At 37.0% G+C, this 24,429-nt stretch overlaps 1 long non-coding RNA gene and 2 pseudogenes across 1 annotated transcript; all 3 read right to left on the reverse strand.

The window, feature by feature from the left end:
- Window positions 1-53: 53 nt before the first annotated feature.
- On the reverse strand, window positions 54-1,760 carry LOC140522456 (bromodomain testis-specific protein-like; annotated as a pseudogene).
- On the reverse strand, window positions 1,704-6,527 carry LOC140522457 (bromodomain testis-specific protein-like; annotated as a pseudogene).
- A 196-nt stretch (window positions 6,528-6,723) lies between these two features.
- Window positions 6,724-18,652, reverse strand: LOC140524316 (uncharacterized). Its single transcript, XR_011973662.1, has 5 exons — window positions 18,468-18,652; window positions 16,184-16,348; window positions 15,252-16,046; window positions 9,807-9,953; window positions 6,724-7,360 (listed from the first exon to the last, which is right to left on the reverse strand). It is a non-coding gene; the product is annotated as an uncharacterized lncRNA (long non-coding RNA).
- Between the last annotated feature and the right edge of the window lie 5,777 nt (window positions 18,653-24,429).

Below are 24,429 nucleotides of genomic sequence, written 5' to 3' on the forward strand. Positions count from 1 at the left end.
ATTCATTCCTAACAGGAACCCAAACATAATAAACAGAAAATATGTTAGTGAAAATAAATTCATGAATTATGAGTTTTGCTTAGAAATTCAAAATCAACCCCAGGAGGCCAAGATGGATAGTGTTTTCGGTAAACTGAGGAAGTTTCTTCTATTTCACATTTCTGTCAGACTCAATTTTCCTAAAGAACAGGTCTTAAAAGTGCTTCATCAGTCAGAAAATATGGACTGTAATTTTAAGCCCACAAAGCTGTCTGCTTTCGGTATATTTGATTTCTTTTGCACTATCCATTCTATCCCACACGGATTAGTCACGATGTTACAATAAAAATAGCAAAACCTAATTATTTATGTGGGCCTTCTACGGTTTTTCAAAAGTACTTTCAAAACATCATGTCACCTAAAACTTTGATGAACCTTTTGAGAGACATATTTGTAGTCATCCTCCCCATTTTGCTGATGAGGATTTATGAATGAAGTATCCCACACCAGAGACAACATTTTTTAGGCTTGCTTACCATGAGGAACCAGATGATAGTCACAGTCACTATGAAGTGACATGCCTTTAGCGACCCTTTATTATTGTGATAAGTTGATGGAGATCTCACATTTTCAAACTTTTTATTAAGCAATCGTCTCTGTTTTCATCAACTATTAATTATCTCTGGGACATTACCAGTCTATGAGAGACTTATACAAGTTCACATACTTGAAGGTGGGAGGGAAAGATTGGGATGGAAAGCAAGGCAAATGGACCTGGCAGTACAAATCACACCTTCCTGTTGGATGCAACAAATACTCCATAAAGAGAACAGTTCTGGTCTTTCAAGGAACAGGTGTGCCACCTACACAGAGAGATGGAAAAGGGACACTAACCTGAACGTGAATCCCTGCTATCAGAAGAGCTCGAGTTGCTGCTGCTGCTACCCCAGCCTGAGGAGCTGCTGCCACCGCCGTCACTGCTGCTGCTCTTCTGGCTCAACCTTGTGCCCCGCACTCCCCCGCCCCCCGCATGTCCTTGGACACTTGTGTTTTCACAGTGTGAGATTTCCTGGGTCTCTTTCCCACACCATAACGTATTTTTCTATTTCTCTCAGGATTTATGCTTTTAGTGTTTCAAAATCAATTTCTATGTCATCAGAATTAGAATTCAGTAAAGATGGCTCTCCTAACTCTGTTATATGGACGACTCACACAAGTTTATCTCTGCGGCGTTTGTTGATAGCCAAGCTTAACTGCCTTTTTTCATCATAGTTCCTAGGCTTAGCATTATCTTCCTCCGCAGATTTATTGCCAACATTTGTTCCTTGAAATGTTTGGCAGGCTATTTTTCAGCTTTTTCTGTAGTTGTTTGCTTAATTTTTTTTCCTCTCACTTTCATCTTTATTGATACATTTTTTTTTTGTTTCTTTCTGCTTCTCTCTTTTAGATCTTTTATTCTTTTTCTTCAGCTTTTGGTAAGGTCCTTCAGACAGAACTTGCAGGTGTTGATGAACACATTTAAGCTGCTCCTGCAGTTTTTCACTCTCTCATCAGGAGACTCTCCAAAAGAGTTGTCTTCAAAGGAAGCATCTGCTGGGGATGGAAGCTCAATTCCAGGTGGACAGTCTCGGGCGGGTAAAGGTGGGAACTTCTAAATCTTAGAGTTCTCACGAGACCCCCCAGGAAACGACTGGGAATCGAGGTGAACCGAGCTATCTCGTGTATTTCCGCCTCTTCCCGTGAGAAACGTGATGGGAGAGAGCTCTCCCCGCCCTCGACATTGTTCCAGATCTGGGCACACTATTGTTATCTAACAGCCCGGAATTCAGAAGAAAACTATGCTGCTAGAGGGTTTAAGTAGGATCAGGAAAGCCTGAAAGCTCTCTTGGGCGGAGGGGCACGGAGTGGTGAGGACAACAAGGCTCAGCTTTTCCTCTCTCTTCTCTCCCCTCCCCCTCTCTCCCCACTTATACTTCTACTTCCAATCTCTTATTGTAAGATCTTTCCCTCCTTGGGAGATTCTTCGTTCCCTCCTAAGGAAGAATTCCCCTGCACTTGTAACTAGACCCTGAAATAAAGCTCAACCCTTGTTCGACTCTGGAACGTCCTTTCTCTCATACGAGCATCCGGTTTGGCCAACCGAAGACCTCGGGATAGAGGTAAGAAGACTCGGGTAGCCCTCAGGCCTCTAGGCCTGGCAAGCATCACTGCTACTTTCTCTACAGAATGCTTTGGTGACATCCTTTTCTATATAGCACATAGACATTCTTGCAATGGGTTCATCTGTGATCTTGGAAACTGAATCTCAAAAACATCTGAAGTGTTCTTGCCATCACTACCACCTCAAGATCTGGTGGGTTATACTTGCAGCAATTCATAAACATTAACTGAACATCTGCAGCAAATTCACGTGCATCCTTACATTTCTGGTTATACCTTTTTCTTTAGTTGTGCCAAGGTCCATTGGATTTTTGACAACATCATTGTACTTATGGAGTCCTAGAGCAGTACTGGCAACAGGCTTATGGAAAGGTCAAGTATATGCTACTTCGTCCTTTGAAAACATTTCTTCAAGAATTTCATTACGGTATTTTAATTACTCAGTTAATTTAACATGTTCCCAACTCTATATTTTTGCTGAGAATCTGGTATGATATTCTTCACTACTTTTTCTATTACAAGTGGTATTTTAGCAGATTTGTGCTCAACCAGGCTTGATGAAGATTCACTACTTGCTGTATCTATCCACGTTATACAGGTTGTAGTATCTGCTTTCCTTTTCACACCCCTTTTCACTTATGTTACAGCTTGTGTGTTATAGCTTGGTGGAGCTAGTTTAGCAATGTGCAATGCAGAAAGTAACGTCTGAGGACATAGAGGAGATGGAATCACTTGCTGTTTAGCTATCTTTTCTGATGCCTTAGGGAATGGTTTTTCTTTCATAGTGGAAACTCCTGAAGATTGTTGAGTACCTTTTCATTTTTTTTCCTTTCCACCTGCCACTAGTTGTTCTGAAGGCATTTGAGACAGTTTTTGCAGAAACAGTTTCTCTAAGACTTGTGTCATTAGAACAATGTCATCACCTGGCTTGCAAAACAATTGCAAAACAATATTTTCAAGTCTTCTATACATTCTGAGGCTTCCGCATAGTATTTATGTTCCAAGAGCTTTAGGAGGCTGTAATAATCTGGGAGAGTGAGCTTGGCCGCATCCACAGTCTGCTGGAAGGGTAAAGAGAAACTGTGCTGCCATAGAGCCTTCAGGACAACCTTCTGCAGTTACTGCAGTTGGTTTGTGAGGAGGACAGTCTTTCTGGCATTTATGTACTCTGGTGGAAGGGGGTTGCCAATAGCCATCTGTTGGCTTGACAGAGATATTCTGAACAGCTTTTTCCTGATGGAGTGTTGTCTTCCATGTATTTGTATCGCCACTCACCCATCGGCGTTACTGCTCACTCGAAATGGTGACCAGCCTGAGTCATTTTGGAAGTAGTAGCTTCTATTTCTTTGTTCACTCATGGAGGCTTATTCAGAATTCCATCTTGCAAAGAACTGACACTCAGACCCTGCCTTTGTCTTTGAGTGTCATTTTGCTCTTCAACCTGGGCAGAACAATATTGTAAAGTTTTTCATCACTTTTTTCTTTAGAATTCTGCAGAGACATTTTAACTTTAACTGGAATATAGAATGTGAGAAAGGATGGAAAAGAGATAAAAATTCTAAGAAAAGGAGGCTATTGAAAACGAAAGGGAATAAGGATATCATTTCAAAATTGTAAGGGACCCTCAACAACTATTCAGTCCAATTCATATCCATTGCTAGGTGTGTAACAGAAGTGCAGTTTACTCTTTTAGAAATATAGATTGTGAGAGCAGAAAGGGATACTAGCGATGAGTTAGCACGTCATGGAATAAATGAGGAATCAGAGGCCTGAAACAGGAAGCCATTTGTTGAAAATCATGTGGATAGCAATGGACTGAGGTAGGACTCAAAATCTGGTAAAAGTCACAGTCAGACGCAGATTTTGGACAATTTGTGTATGTACACATGCATATGTTTCTGTGTACATATATATAGGGGAACAGATATACACATATACACATATGCATATATACATATATATGCATGTGTGTGTATAGATATATATATATATATATATAGATATATACATATATAATGTAGGTATTCGGCAATTGTTCTTCCAGCAGAGGTACTAACTTAGCAAATTTATATGGAATATTTTTGGCGTTGGAAACCAAGTAATGGATCAACATCACCTGCGCTAATCTCCAACTATAATAATCTCTCCTTTATATAAATACTTACAGGTATAGCATTTATTTAATACTTCTTTAAATTCTACCTTGTATAATAAATGAACTTCCTCTGTTTTGTATTGGCTTCCCAGTGAGATTGAAAATTCTTCAAGGTAAGAGGCCATGTCTTACACCAAGTCTTTGTAACCTGTTCAGAATCAATCATAGTACTATTTGCATAATTAACAGTCACTGGTTGATGAAATAAGTTTTGATGAAGAAAGTAACTATCATTTCACTGAAGTCTTACATAGTGAACATTTTCATCATCAGGAAAATTAGACAAGAAATGGTGCCACTTTCCCCTGAGTGTGAATTAAATGACCAATTTCATGTTGTCAGAGATGGACTCTAAATTGTTGCTTCCTTGCTATGCCTTCGCACCTAAGACCATATATGAAGGCAGATCTTTGAAAGTCTAGGTTCAAATCTCTATACAAAATTCCCCAATGTATCTCTGAAAATTCTCACCATCCAAAGTTCTCTTTTTGACTGCTTTGACATAGATTTTGCTTAGTTTTCCACGTATGATGGATACTAGGTTGAAACTGTGTTTTGAACGTTATCAGAAATATCTATTTCTATAATTTTGGGCTGGTATCATGATAAATAGCCTACTACATAATACATGTAACTGTGGGAAAGCAACTGATTATGGAGAAAGGCATTTTATAGTAATAAAAGGAGCAGGTTGTGAGACTTTGACTGCCATGTTATTCTACGATTAACTTCACATTCATCGTAACAATTTCTAATACTAAAAATGTTGAGAATGAAATAATTTTATACTGAATTTCTATTTTGCCACTGGGTCTCTGGGAAATTGAAAATGCATAAAAAATAAGACCAGAAAAACAAAAAAATGCTTTAGGCCCATTATTGCCTTAGAACAAATTTAATGTTGGGTAAACTTTCAATTCATGATAAAATCGACAAATAAACATTTACTTTCCTTGTTCTTATTTTTCTACTACTAGTACTACTACTGCTAGAACAACTACTACAACTTCTTTTACTGTTACAGTAATAACACTTACTTATACTGCCAACACTCTGGGAAAAGGAAGCTCTATTGAGTAAATGAAGAATAAATAATTCTTGTCCTCAAGGAACCACAATCTAGTTGAAAAAAACAGACTTAGAATCAGGACATGATAATTTGTTAACAGATGTGAACACCATAAGGCAATCAGTATAAAGTTAACCACTAAATTATGGTTTGTCCAAATCTAAGTGGAATTCAGGAGATTAAGAATTCAATAGGTATGAAAAGTTCAAAAAGTGTTATGGCAAAAGAATCATACTTTTGTAATTCAAAGGCACCTTGAAGTGAAGAGTAGATAGGTTTTAGATAGGTATACTAAATAGGGAAGTGTAACTAAGTGAGAAGAAGAGGGTGCTGAACGTATGGAGCTGGAAATCAGCATGGTGAGGTCACTTTGATTAAGGTAGAAGATAATAATGAGATTCTCTACCTAATTACTTCCATTCTCAATGGCATTTTGCATGTGTAGTTTATATATTTACAAATTTTGACGAAATGACATTTTGCTTTTATTCAAGGAGTAGTTCGAAGAGAAGGAGACAAATAATTTCTACTTCACAGTGCTGTTTGGGGGAATAAATCAGGAAATAAATGTAAAGGTCTTTCTAAATATGAAGTATGATAGAAATGATTTACTTATTATTGGCAGTTGGAAAAACACCCGATTCTTTGTGTAAGGCTAGAAAAACAAAATTGGCAACCACATAAAGAGTGAATGCTGTGAAATGATTAAATATTGGGTGGGGCTAGGATGGAGGAGTAGGAAGATGCATATACTTTAGCACTTCCCCTACAGCCCACAAAATAACGGTAAAAAGGTCTCTCCACAAAGTGTAGAGCAACAGAAGTCTCAGAACAACAGAGCAAAAGAGGTTTCCAGTCAAAGGCAACCTGCAGGCTTACAGGAAAGGTCTATCTCACAGGACGCTGAGCAGAGCAGAGCTCAACCCTGGCCATGCGGCACTGGGAGGAAGAGGACCTGAACAGACCTCTGGGAAGAGCTCCTAACAGGGAGGATCCTACTTACTTCAACCCACAAGCAACACAGAAATCACCCAAAGTCAATGGGGGAGGGATTTCCCAGCTGGGGAGAGGTAAAGGGATTTCTTCAGCAATAGCCCAAAGTGATGGCAGAGGCCAGGAGCAGACACGGGAAGCCACAGAGGGTGGGAAGTAACCTGGGTCCATTGTTCAAGAAGCTCAACTGAAAGCCTCTGGCAGTAGGGAGCAGCTGATCTAAACGTCATCCCTGAGTGATAGTAAATGGCTGTGAAAGTGCCCCAAAAAGGGAAAAAATGTAAGACCATCAAAGGTTACATTCTTGGTGACCAGCTGTCTCCTCCCATCCTTTCAGACAAGAAAGAACAAGACTTACTGTCACAGGAAGTTAAGACCTCTGCCTCCAGGGCCTCCAAACTGAACTTAAAGTAGACTCAGGCAATGGAAAAACTCGAAAAGCAAGGTAGCACCTGGTTCAAGGACAACCACAAAAATGCTGAGGAAAATAAAACCTTTATAAAGAGACTGACACGATTGGGAAAAGAGGTCCAAAAAGCCAGGGAGGAGAAGGAGGCAATAAAAAGTTGAATTAGGCAAAAGAAGGAAAAGGTTCAAAAGCTCAGTGAGCAAAACAGTTCTCTGAAACAGAGAACTGAGTTCAGGGAAATGAATGAGTGTAAGATAAACCGAGAAGTTGGAAAACAAACAAAAAAGAGTTTGAAAAAATACAAGATAATGTGAAACACCTCAATGGAAACACAAATGACCTGGAAAATAGATCCTGGGAGGACAATATAAAAATTATTGGACTACCTGAAAGTCATGATCAAAAAAGGAGCGTAGACATTATCTTCCATGAAATTATTGAGGAAAACAGTGCTGATATTCTAGAACGAGAGGACTAAATAAACATTGAAAGAATCCACTTACCACCTCCAGAAAAACACCCGAAAAGAGAAACTCCTAGGAAGATCATGGCAAATTTCAGAGTTCCAAGGTCATGTAGGAAATTCAGCAATCAGCTAGAAAGAAAGAATTCGAGTGTTGTGGAAATACAATCAGGATAACACAAGATGTGTTAGCTTCATCATTAAGGGATTGAAGGGCTAGGAAAAGCATATTCTAGAAGTCAAAGGAACTGCGATTAAAACCAGGAATGAGCTACCCAGCAAAACTGAGTATAATACTTCAGGAGAACAAATGGTCATTCAGTGATATAGAGGACTTTGCAGCATTCATGTTGAAAAGACCTGACTTGTACAGAAAATTTGACTTTCAAACACAAAAATCAGGAGAAGCTTCAAAAGATAAACAGGAAAGAAAAGTCATAAAAAAACTCTCTAAATCTGAAGTGTTTATCTTCCTACTTGGAAGGAAATTATTTATAACTCTTGAGACTATTCTCAGTGTTTGGGTAGGTGGAAGGATTGTATACACATGCACACATGCACACACACACACGCATTGACAAAGAGTACAGGCTGTGTTGAATCAGAAGAGAGGATATCTACAAAAATAATATATAGAAAAAACCTGAAGTGTGAGGGAGTAACATACTGGGAGGAGAAAGGGAGAAATGCAATGGGATGGGCTATAACTCATAAAGAGAGAAAGAAAAATCTAGTTCCATGGAGGAGAAAAGGGAGAAGAGGACAGGGGGTAAGTGATGCTACTCTCACTACATTCGTCTAAAGGAGGGAAATTAAATGCTCACTCAAATTGGTATAAAAATCTCTGTTATACTAGAGGAATGTAGCACAGGAGGCAACAAGAGGGGTGAGGGGAATGATAGAAGGGAGGGCAAATGGAAGAAGGGAATAACTAGAAATAAACACTTTTGGGAAGGAAGAAGGTTAAATGAAGGAATAAAACATACCGGGGAATAGAACAGGATACTGGGAAATATAGTTAGTATTAGAAAACATGATTATTATAGAAGTCTTCTTTAAAGCGGCCTGCATTTACTCTGTATTAAATTATTTGCCTTCTCTGGGGGATGAGTAGGGAGGGAGGGAGGGAGAGAAGGAGAGAGGGATGGAAAGAAGGTTGAATTCAAAGCAGTAGAAAGGAATGCTGATAATTTTTATTGCATATAACCCATAAACAGGTAACACAGGTAGTGAGGTACAGAAATTTATCTTGCCCTACAAGATAAGACAGAAGATGGGGAAAAGGGAAGGGTGTGGTGTGATGGAAGGGAGGGCTCATTGAGTGAAGGGGTAATCAGAATGCAGGGAATTAGTGGGTGGGGGGACGGGAGAGATAGGGAGAATAATTGGACATGTTACAAAGTGATGTTAAAGCACTTAACATTAAAACAATTGACAGAATTAATTACTGAGACTACACCAGAGACATCGTTAGATTGGGGAAATGCATTTTATTCTAAACCTCCTAGAGTCAGGTAACCTGGGGTAAAATGGGCATTGATGGAAAGGTTAAGGTTTGATTGGTAAATTTTTTTTTATGATCGTTATTTAAGTGGGAACTAAAACAGGTATAGAACGGCATGGAAGTCACTTAAGACTTCTCTCAAAAGATGTGCCTTAGCCAATGTGAAATTATAGTCATAACTGAAACCGTGGTCATTGCAACTTGCTATTTGAAGATGCTATGAGACTACTAAGTGACTGTTATTCTGAATCTAACTCCATATATGGATAGCAAAATAGTAATCTGAGCCTCCAATCCATGGTGCCATTAAGCCTGTATAGGAATTGAAAAAGGTGATCTCATGGGAAGGGTGGGAGAGCGGCTGTACAGCCTGGGCTGAGGTAGGATTCTCCTGACTCAATTTCCCCACTGATAGCTGGCAGACTCGAAGCCTCAGTGAATGCAAGTTGACAATCTATTCCTGCCTGAAACTGACAGGAATTTGGGGAGATTTGTTTTTCGCTGCAATGTCCTAACACTTAGTGGCAATTTCCTCTAGTCAAAAGGGTGGTAAGCCTAATACGAGATCAATTAAATTATAGCTTGTTGGTAGGGGAACATCCAAGGTCAAGTCTAAAATTAAGCTATTAGGCTTAGGAGTTTAGAACAACAACAGTAAGCTAAGGTCGTCTACTTCTTAGTAGGAATGTGGAGACAATTAGGACAAGGGCTTATGAAGTTAGCATACATAGTTATCATTAGTATCTCAGTTGGATACTGCTAAAAAAAATTACATTGCGGTCTACATTGTGAACACTTTAAAAGAGATATCACCCGACCAAAGGTGGGAATTGTTTTATGTGATATGAAATATGTTACAAATGAAAAATTAAAAAAAAATATTAAATATAATTTAATTTAATATATTAAAATTCAAGTGTACAGTTGGTGGAGTTTTTATGTCTAGCTTTATGTGAGTGTAAATGACAGGCATAGTGTTCAGAAAATTTATAATATTGATGAAATAAAGGAAATAGCACACTCAACACACTTTCCCTTAACCAGTGAGAAATTATAGATTTTATGCATACATACATTACTTTTCCTTTGATCTAATTTCTCCTGTAGTTTTTTCTTATTTTCAAAATCAGTTCGATAAAATGATGCAACTTGTGAAACTACTGTCATGGAATGATATCACAAAGAATCAGCAAGTTCTTGTTGAAGCTTTCTTACTGTAACCTGAGTGAAATATTTCCAAATTATTTCTGTTCATGATTCCATGACATGATATTAGCTCATAAAAAAACGAACACACTTTTAAAATGAACAGAAATTAATATTTTCTCTTTCAACTTAACTTCATTTATATATTCATAATTACCATAGATTTACAGCTAGAGATATCTTAAGGACTATTTAATACAAGCACCTCATTTTGCCAACATGAAAACTGAAGCCCAACGAAGTTAAATGAATTACTCAAGGTCCTAAAGGCAGTCATTGAGAGAGAAGAGGATTGGAACTTGTCTCCTGAGACTACAAACCTCAATTAACTATACAACTTCACCTCCACTCAGCATGGATCAAATGCTGTCTTCTTCTTGCTCAGTGTACTCCCCATTAAGCAATGCATTCAACCTGATTTCCCCATCACCTCTTTCAGAGAAAAATTAAAAGACCTCCAAAGTTACCTAGGGACTAAACTCTTTTATCTGAAATTGACATGGAAGGTGATGTAATGGAGTGGGAATAATCAATAGTTTTTATATTTGATAGAAACATTAGGGGTTTCCCCTTCCCTTTTTCAGAAACGTGAACTACTTTCTTTCTCTGCCCCTGCCTTTACAATGAGGAAGACATGCATAAGAAAGGGATGCATTTTCGTTCCTCTCATAGTTTCCCCTGGAGAATGAACATAGGTGCTGATATCCTTATCAGGCTTAGTAAAAGCACTTGACAAGTATGTTTTAGTTTGCTCGCAGCCAAAACTGCAACATATATCCTTGTTAACTACCTTTCACATGTTCAACTCTCTTTGCCAAGGCTTCAAAGCAATTCACTTATCCATTAGAATAGGAATTACACGTCTGGCTGTAGCCAATGGACAGAGAAAATGAAAACAATAAAAATAGGGTAGTTTTCCCACTTATGTATACGCAGTATATTGCAAGGTCAGTGTTTCTACATACATAAGTATATTCATCCATATGCACATATCCAAATGTCCAAATATGCACAGAAATACACAGTCACAAATGCATAGAGAGATATGCTACAAAATATCATCTTCACTTCACCATACAGCAAAGTATGTGAATGCACCAGTGAGTAAGAGAAAATGAAACCAAAAAATAAAAGGAACTAAAGCTTTTTTTTCTCTTATTAGATAATATTAAGTGCCTTGAAACATTAAATTTAAATAACATCTAGTAAATTTTTGAAGGAAGCAGAAAGCAGAAAGATGGCAATAAAAACTTGTGAAAATAAAACTGACCTAATTAACTAAATACATACAAGTAAACTGAATTGTAGTATGGAAGGACTGGATTCAAATTCATGACCATATATACTAAAAATAAAATTTAAAAATTTTTTTGTGACGTGTTTCCCCATTGAATTGATGATGAATCAGAGAGAATGAGAACTGCTAGTAGATTGTAAGGGGCAATGCATATTCAACAAATAAAAGGCAATGATTCTAGAAACTGCAATTTTGGACACTGAGCAAGGATAATTATTAAAACAATAAAAAATACTGAGATAAAAAAAAATTAGTAGGGACACCCAAACAATTAAAAATTAAGATTAGTGAGGACACCTCAGGGGCTGAATCTGCAGTTGCAACAGTGAGGCCTCAGACCCCTTGGCCCACAGGCACCAAAGGCCAGTGATGGGGTTCAATCAGCAGACCAGGAAGGGAGACGGCTTTCCCATAGCTCTGGCAGCAGGCAGTGGCCACAGTTCTTGCACAGCAGCCCCTATGGAAGCTCCCTTGTTGGAGCGTAAAAACCCCTGGGGCCATTGAAGAGCTGAGTCTTGCCTCTGCCCTGGGTGGAGGCCCTGGGCTAGCTGCTCTTTGCTTCACACTGAATGGTGGCCCTGCCATCCAGCCTATCTGAAAATCAGCCCCAAGTGCTGACTTGGGAACTCGAGGCCAAGTGCCAGTGGAGAGGTATCTGCTAAGATTCTTGGCATAGAAATCGCTCTCTGCATCCAGACCAGGACACGCTTCATTGTGCCACTTTGGAGGAAGTGAAATCTCACAGATTCCCGGAGAATACCCTGCTCTTGACAAAGGACCCAAAAGTCAAGTAACTGGTTGGGAAAATGCCCAAAAAAGGGAAAAAATATAAGACTGTAGAAGGTCACTTTCTTGGTGAGCAGATGTCTCCTCCCATACATTTGGATGAGGAAAAGCAATGCTTACCCTCAGGGAAAGACATAAAAGTCAAGGCTTCCGTATCCCAAACAACCAAAATAAATATTCAATGGTCTCAGGACATGGAAGAGCTCAAAAAGGAATTTGAAAATCAAGTTAAAGAGGTGGAGGAAAAACTGGGAAGAGAGATGAGAGAGATGCAAGAAAAGCATGAAAAGCAGGCCAACACCTTGTTAAAGGAGACCCAAAAAAATGCTGAACAAAATAACACCTTCAAAAATAGGCTGACTCAATTGGCAAAAGAGTTTCAAAACGTCAATGAGGTGAAGAACGCTTTAAAAAGTAGAATTAGCTAAATGGAAAAGGAGGTCCAAAAGCTCACTGAAGAAAATAGTCCTTTAAAAATTAGAATTCAACAGATGGAGGCTAATGACTTTATAAGAAAACAAGGAATCTCAAAACAAAACCAAAAGAATGAAAATATGGAAGATAATGTGAAATATCTCATGGGGAAAAACAACTGACCTGGAAAATAGATCCAGGGGAGACAATTTAAAAATTTTGGGATTACCTGAAAGCCATGATCATAAAAAGAGCCTAGACATCATCTCTCATGAAATTTTCACGGAAAACTGCCCTGAGATTCTAGAACCAGAGAGCAAAATAAATATTGAAAGAATCCACGGATCACCACCTGAAAGAGATCCAAAAAGAGAAACTCCTAGGAACATTGTGGCCAAATTTCAGAGTTCCCATGTCAAGGAGAAAATATTTCAAGCAGCTAGAAAGAAACAATTCAAGTACTGGGGAAATAAAATCAGGATAACAAGAGATCTAGCACCTTCCACATTAAGGGATCGAAGGTCATGGAATGTGATTATCCAGAAGTCAAAGAAACTAGGACTAAAACCAAGAATCACCTACCCAGCAAAACTGAGTATATTAGTTCAGGGGAAAAAATGCTCTTTCTATGAAATAGAGGACTTTCAAGTACTCTTGATGAAAAGACCAGAGCTGAAAAGAAAATTTGACTTTCAAACAGAAGAACGAAGAGAAGCATGAAAAGGTAAATAGCAAAGAGAAGTCATATGGGACTTACTAAAATTGAAATGTTTACATTCCTACATGGAAAGATAATATTTGTAACTCTGCAAACTTTTCAGTATCTGAGTAGTTGGTAAGATTACACACCCACAGACACACACACACACACACACACACACACACACACACACACACACAGCACAGAGTGAATTGAAGAGGATGGGATCATATCTTTAAAAAAAAATGGAATTAAGTGGTGAGAGAGAAATACATTGGGAGGAGAAAGGGGGAAATGGAATGGGGAAAATTATCTGTCATAAAAGAGGAAAGCAAAAGACTTTTCAGTGGAGGGAAAAAGAGGGGAGGTGAGAGAAAAACATGAAGCTTACTCTCATCAATTCGACTAAAGGAAGGAATAAAATGCACACTCATTTTGGTATGAATACTGATCTTCAATACAGGAAAGTGGGGGAGAAGGAGATAAGCAGGGTGGGGGGGATGATGGAAGGGAGAGCATTGGGAGGAGGGAGCAATTTGAAGTCATCACTCTTGGGGAGCAACAGCATCCAAAGAGAGAATAGAAGCAATGGGGGGGCAGGATAGGATGGAGGGAAATATAGTTAGTCTTACACAACACGACCATTATGGAAGTCATTTGCAAACTTACACAGCCATGGCCTATATTGAATTGCTTGTTTCCCAAAGGGAATGGGTGAGGAGGGAGGGATGAAGAACAGTTGGAAGTCAAAGTTTTAGGAACAACTCTCAAGTATTGTTCTTACTATTAGGAAATAAGAAATACTGGTAATGGGGTATAACAAGTTATCTGGCCCTACAGTTCAAAAGAGAAGATCGGGACAAGGGAAGGAAGGGATGTTCGAAGAGAGGGTCGATCGGTAATAGGGGCAATTAGAGTGCTCAGTGAATTGGGGCGGGGGGAGGGGAGAAATGGGGAGAAAATTTGGAACCCAAAATTTTGTGAAAATGAATGTTAAAAGCTAAATAAATAAATTTTTAAAAAATCCAAAAAAAAAGTAAATATGTACTGGTTGACTTTGTAGCTGCAAAAAAAAATAAGTTTATTAACACAAAAAATATTAATGCTTAGTGCATAATTATATTCCTTTTAATAGAAATACTGTCCTAAATTTTAAAGAAAGGTAGAGACTAGTCATTGGAATTCCACTAAAAATATGATTCACTCTTCAATGTTTCTAAAACTAGTTCAAAGGAGTATGAATAAAAACTCGTCAGACTGATGAATATTTTAAAAATCTTATGAAAAGGGTAACGGTAATACTCACGAGTATCTCAAGGGAGATATATGATTTTAATTGCTACATTATTCCTAGCAAAATTTTGTAGGATTCTTCAGAAGTTTTAGCATTTCAAATAATTTATTGTATTTCATTAAGAAAATGTAATATTTGGAAAGGAATGAGAATAATAAATTAATCAATATCTATGCACAAGAGATAACACTATCTATGCTAATGAAAAAAAAAAATTCATTGACTATACAATTTCTTTAAGCAAAGTGAGTCATCTTACCTAAAAGATGACACTGACACTTTATTTTTTTATTTTATTTTTATACTTTTATGTATTTATTTTTATTTATTTCTACATAAATACTTTCTTTATGAAAATTTATTTCTATTTCATAGAAATTTTAATTTGATATATTAAGTATTTACTTTTATGAACTTAATTACCTGTATTTTACTGTATTTCATTTCATTACTATTATTAAATTCACACTTACTTATGCGTTTTTATGGTATTATTTTATCATACTATTGCTTCTCATTCTTCTTTCTTACATTTCAAAATTTTGACAATAAAAGTTAATAATATTGCGTGCCTGCTGAAAATTCAATGCTTAAATTATCTTCATCAAATCAATTTTGACTTTCATTTCAAAAAGTTACATGTTTACCCAAGCAGAATTCTTAAAACCCTACCTCTCTTTCAGCCTACACATTTTCATATATACACATTTGCTCTCTTAAGTACATACATTCACTGGTCAACACTTTACTTCTCTATTCTACCGTAAGAACTTGTTTTTCAGTGTCAGCACAAACTATATTCAAAAGATCAATGAACAGTACCTGGGATTCACTCAAGAACTTTTCTTTAGTCATGGTTTTCTTTTGGGTGTCTTCAAGCTGTTGCTGAAACAACATATTTTCACTCTGAATTTGTGCTAATCTTTCTTGGATAGATTCCCATTTGATAATGTAACTTGTTCACTTTCCCCTTTTTCAGTTGATTTGTGTGTTGAAGTTCCTTTTCTTCTGTTGGGCAAGGTTTAATTCTCTCTGTATGCTTTTTAAATGGGTGTCTTTTCCCTGAAGCAATCGTGCACCAGACAGCTAATTCTCTAAACTATTGGTTTTTCTTTCAGCTTTAGACAGTTCATGAGGAAGGACACCATTGTTCTCTCTTAAGCTAGGGGTGTCATGATAGCTTGTGTTGTAAACAAAGCCACTCATCTCATTCTCCCTGAAAGGAATGTTCATGGGCTAGTTTGATGACTCACTTTGCTCATGATCGAGAACAGCAGAAATCGCATGGGAACTTCATGATGCAATTACTCTCTCTACTCTGTCTCTGTTTTGCATTGTTCAATTTAAAGTTCAGAACTGCATTTTCAGTCGTCAGATCATGTACTTTTCCACTGCACTGGAATGTAATTTTTCTTAAGACTTCTTCATTCAGTTGTAATTCTTTTGAAGCTCCTCAATCTTTTCTTTTCAAACTTTTATATCTTCCATACAATGACATTCTTTTTCTTCATCCTTAATTATTACTGTGTCTAGTTCGAGTTTGAGCTTGGCAACTTCGTCGTGTAGGATTAGATTTTTATTCAACAGACATTTTTCTTTCTCATTGCCGTTAGGAATCTAAATATAACAAACAGAAAAAAAATGTTACTCAAAACAAAATTATGTATTCTGATTTTCCTTAGTAATTCAAAATAAATGCCAAGGTGCCAAGAAGCAGAGTTTCCTCAGAAAAAATTAAATTAAGGGAGTTTCACCTATTTCACATTTCTGTCCAACTCAGTTTTCAAAAAGAACAGGTCTTAAAAGTGCTTCATCAATCTGAAGATAAGAAGTAAACTTCTAGTCCCACGAAGCTGCCTTTCAGCATATTTTATTTCCTTTGCTCTATCCATTCTATTCCAAACTGGATAGTCAAAGCGCTACAATAAAAATAAAAATACTTAATATTTACACATTGCCTTTTTATATTAAATTATTTTTTTGTTTTCCGTGTTCTAGAATCACTTCCATATAGCTTAGATGTTTTCCCTTTCCTTCTCCTCCATCACCTCTCTCTACACACACCCTCCCTGATTCTGTGTACAATCTTATATAGGTTCTACACGTACATTCCTATTAAACACATTTTCCTGTTTTTCACGTTGCAGAGAACAATTAAAATGAATGGGAGAAACCATAAAACAAAACATAATCCAAAGGAAAATGGTCTGCTTCATTCTGTTATCCAGTTCAGTATTTCTGTCTCAGGATGTGCAAGGCGGTTTGCCTCCAGAGGCCATTCAGAATCTTTTAGGTACTTGCATGGCAATGAATTACTAAGTGTACCAGAAAAATTCGTTGCACACTGCGGTTTTTGCTGTGTAAAGAGTTTTCCTGGTTCTGCTCCTATCACTAATCATCACTTCTAATAAATCCTTTCAGGTCTGTGTGAAGTCTTCATGCCACGTTGCCTTTTAAGGTATTTTAGAAAGTTCTTCCAATATATTATCACGGCTAAAATTTGCAACACACTTAAGAAGGAAATATTTAGATTATTCTCCCCATTTTACACATCAGGACTTACGGTAGGAGATATTACTGAATAACCTGCCCATTGTCACACTCAGTACGTAGTAGTAGCAGTGTTTCAAACCACGTCTCTTCAAACTCCAAATCAAACATGCTGTTGCAATAGCTAATTCCTCTTAGGAGCTGAAGACAAGCATTTGTCCTACGTTTAGAATCATTGTCTTGGTACAATTATATTATCTCCAGAACAATGAAGTGATAAGTCATAAATTTCTTAGTGGAAGTCCTCAGAAAATTCTCTTTGCTGATAGCTGTAGCGTTTTCACAGCAACACTGATTTAAATCTTTTAGAAGTTGTTAAGTCAAAACCTCTCATTTTCGGGATGGAAAAAGTGAGACCTGCAGTGTGTTCTCCTAGTGATGGTAACCTACCCTTCACCATCATATTTTAAAAGAATGATGAAAGCATTACTGAGGCCAAAGTGTAAAAAGTGCATATTGCACTCGTATCATAGTAAAACTGGTCCAGGAGCATTGTTCCCCATTCAGGACTGGTGGAAAGAGTTACATCAAAAAGCTTATAAGCTCCATGCTGTGACATCCTTTCTGGAAGTGTAGCAGGAGGGTATGAGGAGGTTTCAGCTGAGTTAAAAGGAGCACCCCAGGGCACCATTAACCAAGGATTACTGGGGGCCACCAACACAAATGATTTCCTTCAAACAACTTTTGAAGAAAATATGAAAATGCAAAACTGTAAATTTAGAATTTGATGAATATGTATTCCTATCATGGTGAGCAATGTTGAATTAGAATGAATGTAGGAATTCAGGTCACAGATAAAGCCAGAGGTCAGAAATCTAAGAAAAGTTTTTCTGTGGCAAATATTTTTTACTTCTCTTTCATGGGACATGAATGAGACAACAAAGTGAAATAGAGCAAATTAATAATATATACATATGTGTGTGTGTATATATATATACATATATATGTATGTATATATATTATATATTATTATATTATATATAATTATATATGTATTATTATATATTATTAATTTGCTCTATTTTTATATATTTGCTCTCTCTGTATATATGTATATAGTAACCCTTAATCTCTCTCGTGAAAAGTACAAAGAGATGAATCGCTTAATCAAGGAATAAAAATGGTTTGTTTTGGAGGCGTCACTTTCTACCTCTTTGCATTCCTTTCTCCCACTAATTTAGGAGTGAATGACACTGATGAGCTCCCCCTTTTCTCTGACCAGAAAAGGCAAAGGCATTACTGAAATCCAGGGATTTTTTGAGTTGAAGTAGAGTTGGGTCTCAAGAATGGCCATTGAATGAAAAAGGAAAAAGGAACAACCAAGCATAACAAACAGCATATGCGGATTTTGATAACCAGCCATGTCCCGACTTGTGTGCTGTAGACAGATGTACCGGACTGAGGATGAGAAATATGTAGCAAAATGAAGAAGCACAGTCCTGATTTTGAAAATATGGACTTAGGTTGGAAAGTGATCAAAGTGAATACCTCAGAAATCTCAGTGAATTGGGAAGAAGCTTTCTTTCTGCTTCCAAGAGGATTATTCACAATTCCACCTTGTTCAACTCTGGCTTTTAGCTCCAGAAAAAAGTCTCTTTGAGATGAGCTCTTCTTCGTCCTGGGGACAACAATTTCAGAAAATTTTAAATCATCTTTTTTCCTTCCAAAGTCAGCAACAACATTTGACCTTCAACTGGAATATAGAATGTGAAAAAGCAAGGAAAATAGCTTTATAGATTAAAAGAATACAGGCTACTGAAAATGAAAAGCCAAAATATAATAGCATTTCAAAGATGGAAAGCAACCTCAGTCACTACCCAAGGCAAGCCTTATCAATTCTTAGGGACCTAACTCTTACAAGCCTCAACTTGAAGGCTTCACAGGTGGAGGTGGCCACCACGTCTCAAGTGAGCGCATTCTGTTTCAAGATGTTTGTGTTGGTTAACAATTTTTTCCTGACATTCACCCTAAAAATGTACATTTTGGAAACTCTGATCCATTGCTCCGAGCTCTGATCCTCAGTCTGAAGCACAGAATGCTTCATCTTTCTTCAAAATGACTGTCCTTCAAAATCCTGAAGACATAAGAATCAATATCTTTAGTTCCTTTAACAGATCCTCACAAGTCATGGACCCCCAGGGTCTTCCTGTTAGGCATCGTGCTTACTACTTGTCATAATTCTGTGAGAGCCACAAATGAATTAATCAGGATAAGCCAATCTATTCACTTCAGAGTACACAGGGATTTTCACCTTGTCTGTTTTGAAAGCTATGCTTCTCTGAATAGGATGCAAAATTACACTAGCTTTTGGGTTCTCAGATAACAGTACCAACTCAGCTTCAGTTTAGAACTGACTAAGATTAACATCTTCTCAGACAAAATGCTGTCCAATTCTATTTCCTCCAACTTATACTTATGAAACTATTTTGTATTTAATTATATAATTTTGTATTCATTCTTACTGAATTTCATGTGATTAACAGGTTCCATCCAGTGCTCTGACTTATGAAGACTTTGTCTTTCCTCCATGTAGAAAGACTTGAATAATTTTACGTAAATTAATAAGAAAATAAGTAAAAGATAAAGATCCTAGAGAGCAACGAACTATTCTGAAATAGTGAGGGATGTATACTAAAGTGTAATGTAAGGAAGAGCAAAAGGGAATGAACTTGAAATTTCATTCGCCAAGAATTTTCAGGTAAGGAAATACTCTCTGCAAAAAGAGAGGATTTCTCTGGAACTTATATTCTTATGGAAGGTGAGGAGAGATCAGTGGTGTCAAATAGATGCCCCCAGGACTGAGTTTTGTGAAGAAATTTGGGGCAATTTCAGACCTCTGGCTCAGAGTCAGGTAAGATGAACTCTGTGTCAACATTTGAAACCAGATCTTTCTGGACTTGAGGCTTATTGTATTCATTACATCATGCTGATTCTGTATTGGGAGAAATACTTCACAAAGTACCAATTCCATTGTACTTTTCCATGGCCTTTTAGACTGTAATTTTACATTCAAATGATACTAGACGGGAATTTTTTTGTTTGTTTTATATTTATGTGTACTTATTTACAAATGATTGAACATAACTTATTTATTTAAGACATTATTTATGTCTTGTTTAGGATGAAGTAGCTTGGTAAACTGCATTGCCTGTTGTATTTCCCATTTCCATGTAAAAACAATTTTATAACATTTGTTTTCAAAACTTTGAGTTCCAAGTTCTCTCCCTTCCTCCCTCCCCACCCACCTTTATTGAGAATTCAAGCAATTCAATATATGTTATACATTTGAAGTCATACTAAATACTTCCAAAATAATCATATTGTGAAAGAATAACTATATTTGCCTCCATCCAATCACACTTCCCATTTATTCTCGTCTCTCATTTCACCCTGTCCCTCCTTCAAAGTGTTTGCTTTGGATTACCCCCTCCCCCAAACTTCTTCCCTTCTGTCAATCCCCCCCTCTTATGCCCTTCCCCTTACTTTCCTGTACGGTAAGATAGATGTCCATACCCAAGAGAGTGTGGATGTTATTCCTTCCTTAAGCTAATTCTGATGATGGTAAGGTTGACTCTCTCACTCTCACCTCCCTCCTCTTCCCGTCCACTGTAAAAGCGTTCTCTTACCACTTTTGTGTGAGATAAATTACTCCCTTCCACCTGTCCCTTGTCCATTTCTCCTCCTCCCGGTACATTCCTCTTTCAACTTTTATATTACTTTTCAATACCATCCTTTGATATTCAACTCACCCAGTGCCCGCCAACTATCATAATGAGAAAAGTCTCATGAGTTACAAATTTTTTTTCCATATAGGAATATTAACAGTTTCATTTTAATAAGTTATTTATGATATCTCTTTCCTACTTTCCTTTCCATGCTTTTCTTAAGTCTTGTATTTGTAAGATTCTTTTTCTGTTGAGCTCTGTTTTACTCAAATATGTATTAAATTCCTCTGCATCATTGAATATAATTTTTCCCCACTCAGTTTTGATAGGTAAGTAAGTCTCAGTTTTAATCCTTGCTACTTTGACCTCTAGAATATATTCCAAGTTCTCTGACTTTTATATTGCCCAAGCGCCCAATTCTTGTGGTACTGGGATTGTTGTTCCACAATATTTGGATGATTTCTTTTTGGCTGCTTCCAATATTTTATCCTTGACCTGGGAACTCTGGAACTTGGCTATGACATTCTGGGAGGTTTCCTTTTCGTATCTCTTCCGGGAGATGATAGGTGCCTGCTTTCAATTTCTATTTTATCCTCTGTTTCTAGAATATCTAGAATATCAGTTCTCCTTTAGAACTTTTAGAAATATGATGTAGAGACTCTTCTTATATCATGTCTTTGAAGTAGTCGAAGATTTTTTCAATTATCCCTCCTGCATCTATTTTCCAGGTCAGATGTTTTTCGGTTAGATATTTCAGATTATTTTGTGTTTTATATTCTTTTGGTTTTGCTTCGTCATTTCTTCATTTCTGATACACTCTTTATCTTCTGTTTGCTCCATTCTAATTTTAAGGACTCACTTACTCAACGAACTTTCGAGTTTCCTTTAAAATTTGGATGATTCTGCTTTTTAAGGCATTCTTCTCCTCATTGATTTTTTCCACCTCTTTTGCCCTTTGGTCTAGTCCACTTTTTTAACACGTTATTTCCTTCAAGATATTTTTGGTCTCGTTTATGAACTTGTTGACTCCTATTTTGCCTATGATTTTTTTCCCCTTACTCTCTTTTCTCTTCCAAATTTCCCTCTATTTCTCTTATGTGATTTTCAAAATCCTTTCTGAGCTCTTCTATGACCTGGGACCAATTTATATTTATGTGATATAAAAATCATAGCCCTTTCTTAAGATTAAAAAGACTATAATACTCACCTCCCTATTCCAGGAAACCCATACATATTCTTAACAAAAAGAGATGGAAATAGTGTCTTTTAAATTTCATTTTCCCTGATTCAAATGATTTGCTACTGTTCTCAGTTCAAGGTCCAGAATTCTGAGAAAGCATTGAAGTTTCTGTTGAGCTCCACTTTTTTACATCATCATTCTTTTTTCCTTAACTGATGTCTAATATTTTCAAATAGCATTTCTGCAGTCACTTGCTTCACTTCCTCTTGTTTCAGAGTAAACCTAGGTGAAAATTGCCTTTTTTCAATGACAGTTCAGTGGAAGGAAGTAATAAATGCCATTTGAATATACTCATCTGGATGTCTAAAAGAAAAAGAATGTTCATTTCAGCTGAACTAAATCCATGTAGGGAACTCATTGTCAAGAAACTCCCTCTATTGATGCAGAGTGGTCCGTGCTCTATCCTTTGAAGCTTACCTTTTCGTATTACCTGTGGCACTGAGAATTTGTTGGCCTGCACAGGCCCACAAAGTCAGGACATGTTAGAAATTGATGGGGTGCTTGGGTGCATGTGATTGGACTCCTATTCTAAAATCACATTTCTCTTCAAAGATAACATTTGTTCTTAGCCTCAAAACCCTATCTCAGGCAGTTTCTCCCCAGTCCAAGCACACAGCCTGCCCCAGCAACCACTATTTTCTCATTTACTGATACAGTAGCAAGTTCCAACTAGAGAATTCATGAGTTTAAACAGCTGTATGCTGGCTGACCTGTTTGTGTACTTGATCATAATGACATTCACTACTCACTGACCAATCATATGTATCTTAGACTTCGATATAAGTACACTCCCTTTCATTTATCTCCTCCAACAAGATATTCATGAGATCAGGACGGTATTCCTTAGTCAGTCCTGTGGCCAGTGGTCAGTCCTGACCACTAGTTGACTTCGTGAGGTTTCAGGCCTAAAATTGTACCTCCATGGAGTGGCCCTTATTCGTTTCCAGACGAATGTTGGGTAAAATACTTCCCCAGTAGCAAAACTACATGTTCCTTTAAGAACTAACCATTCCATAATCCCACCTTGAATCATCTAGTTAGCCTATTTGACACATGTTTTACTATAGAAAATGCTCTAGAAACATTACCTGTACACAGATAAGGTTGCAGGTGCCCTAAGGACCCTTGTCCGCTGAAAAAGGTAAATCTTTACTTTGAGTTCAGAAATGCTTGAGTCTTTGCATTCATTCGAAGTGAACTGCCCCTTGTACTATGATCTTGGCAAGGGTCTCACTGCCCCCCTTCTAGCCTTCATCAAAATCAGTGAGGAACCCATTTTTTATCCAGGCTACTTTAGGGCATTATAGTTCTATGAAAAATGGGTCATATTCTTATTTGTGTACAACTTCTTTTTTGTATTCAATGAAAAGGAATTCCATAAATTCTATATAGCTAGAACAACAGACTTTTTTCATTATTCCTGAGTTTTGATGCATTGGGATGACTCTGGAGAAATGTGTAGAAGGGCATGTACATAAAATTCTATCCATTTTCCCATCACTATTGATTATTCAGAGTTGACTTTTTTACTTCATTTTGAAAAATAAAACACAAATAATTGTGCTACCATTTTCAAATTTCGCTCAAAATACATCTCTTCCTTACATCCCTAGAGTGCAAATGAATAAGTAAGGCTCAACAATAATACTGTTTTAATGACGTAGTCCTTTTGCCTTTCTAATCTTAAATCCCCTGTCACATTTCTTCAACAGTAAGAATAATGCTTCCAAGACTTTCTTTAAAATCGCGAGTTTCATACCTAAGGCCATGGAGTTCTCTGTTCCATTCTGCTTTTTGGTGTACGAACTCACATATCCTTTGTCCTGTTTCTGGCCATCCTTCCTGTAGTCCACGAATCTTGCTTTGTAAACTCTTAACTTTTCTGGTGAGTAGTGGGCAATGCCTTTTTTCACGTTGTAGTGATCAGTCCTATCCAGGAACAGCATCCTCAGGTTTCACAAGTTTAATAAGATGTATACAGACAAAAACACAAAATAAAAATATGAGTATTTTAAAATCTGCAAGACAGTAGCAGTATTCCCAGAACTGAAATGCTCTTGCAATGGCAAAATAATATCCAAGCATAAATCCGGAGAATATAACAAAATATTACTTGGTCAAAAACTTCACATTGTGTATCAGAATAACCTATTTTTCTGTGAGCATTGAAGAAAATGATAAAAGATCACTAAGGGATAAATTACTTAATAGAAAAAATATATATGAAAGCTCAGAATTCTTCACAGTATGAGAAAAATATATGTGGAAAGTAAATATTTTGATGTGTACTCTGCGATGGGACAAATAAGATTAATATAATGGATGCTATGCCTAATATCTATATATTTCAAATATACTGAATGATTTTATAAGTATCATAAATGCGTTTTATTTTACAAAGTTGTGTGGAAACACGGCTTCTCCTTTAGAGATTGATAATAGCAAAAACCGTTCAAGATTCACATGGTAATATCAATCTTCGTTTATTCATTGGCCAGACTTCTAGTAACTTGAAACAAATATAGCTGAAACAGCAGAGGAAAGT

This window comes from Notamacropus eugenii, chromosome 2, assembly GCF_028372415.1.
Source record: "Notamacropus eugenii isolate mMacEug1 chromosome 2, mMacEug1.pri_v2, whole genome shotgun sequence".
Lineage (NCBI taxonomy): Eukaryota > Metazoa > Chordata > Mammalia > Diprotodontia > Macropodidae > Notamacropus > Notamacropus eugenii.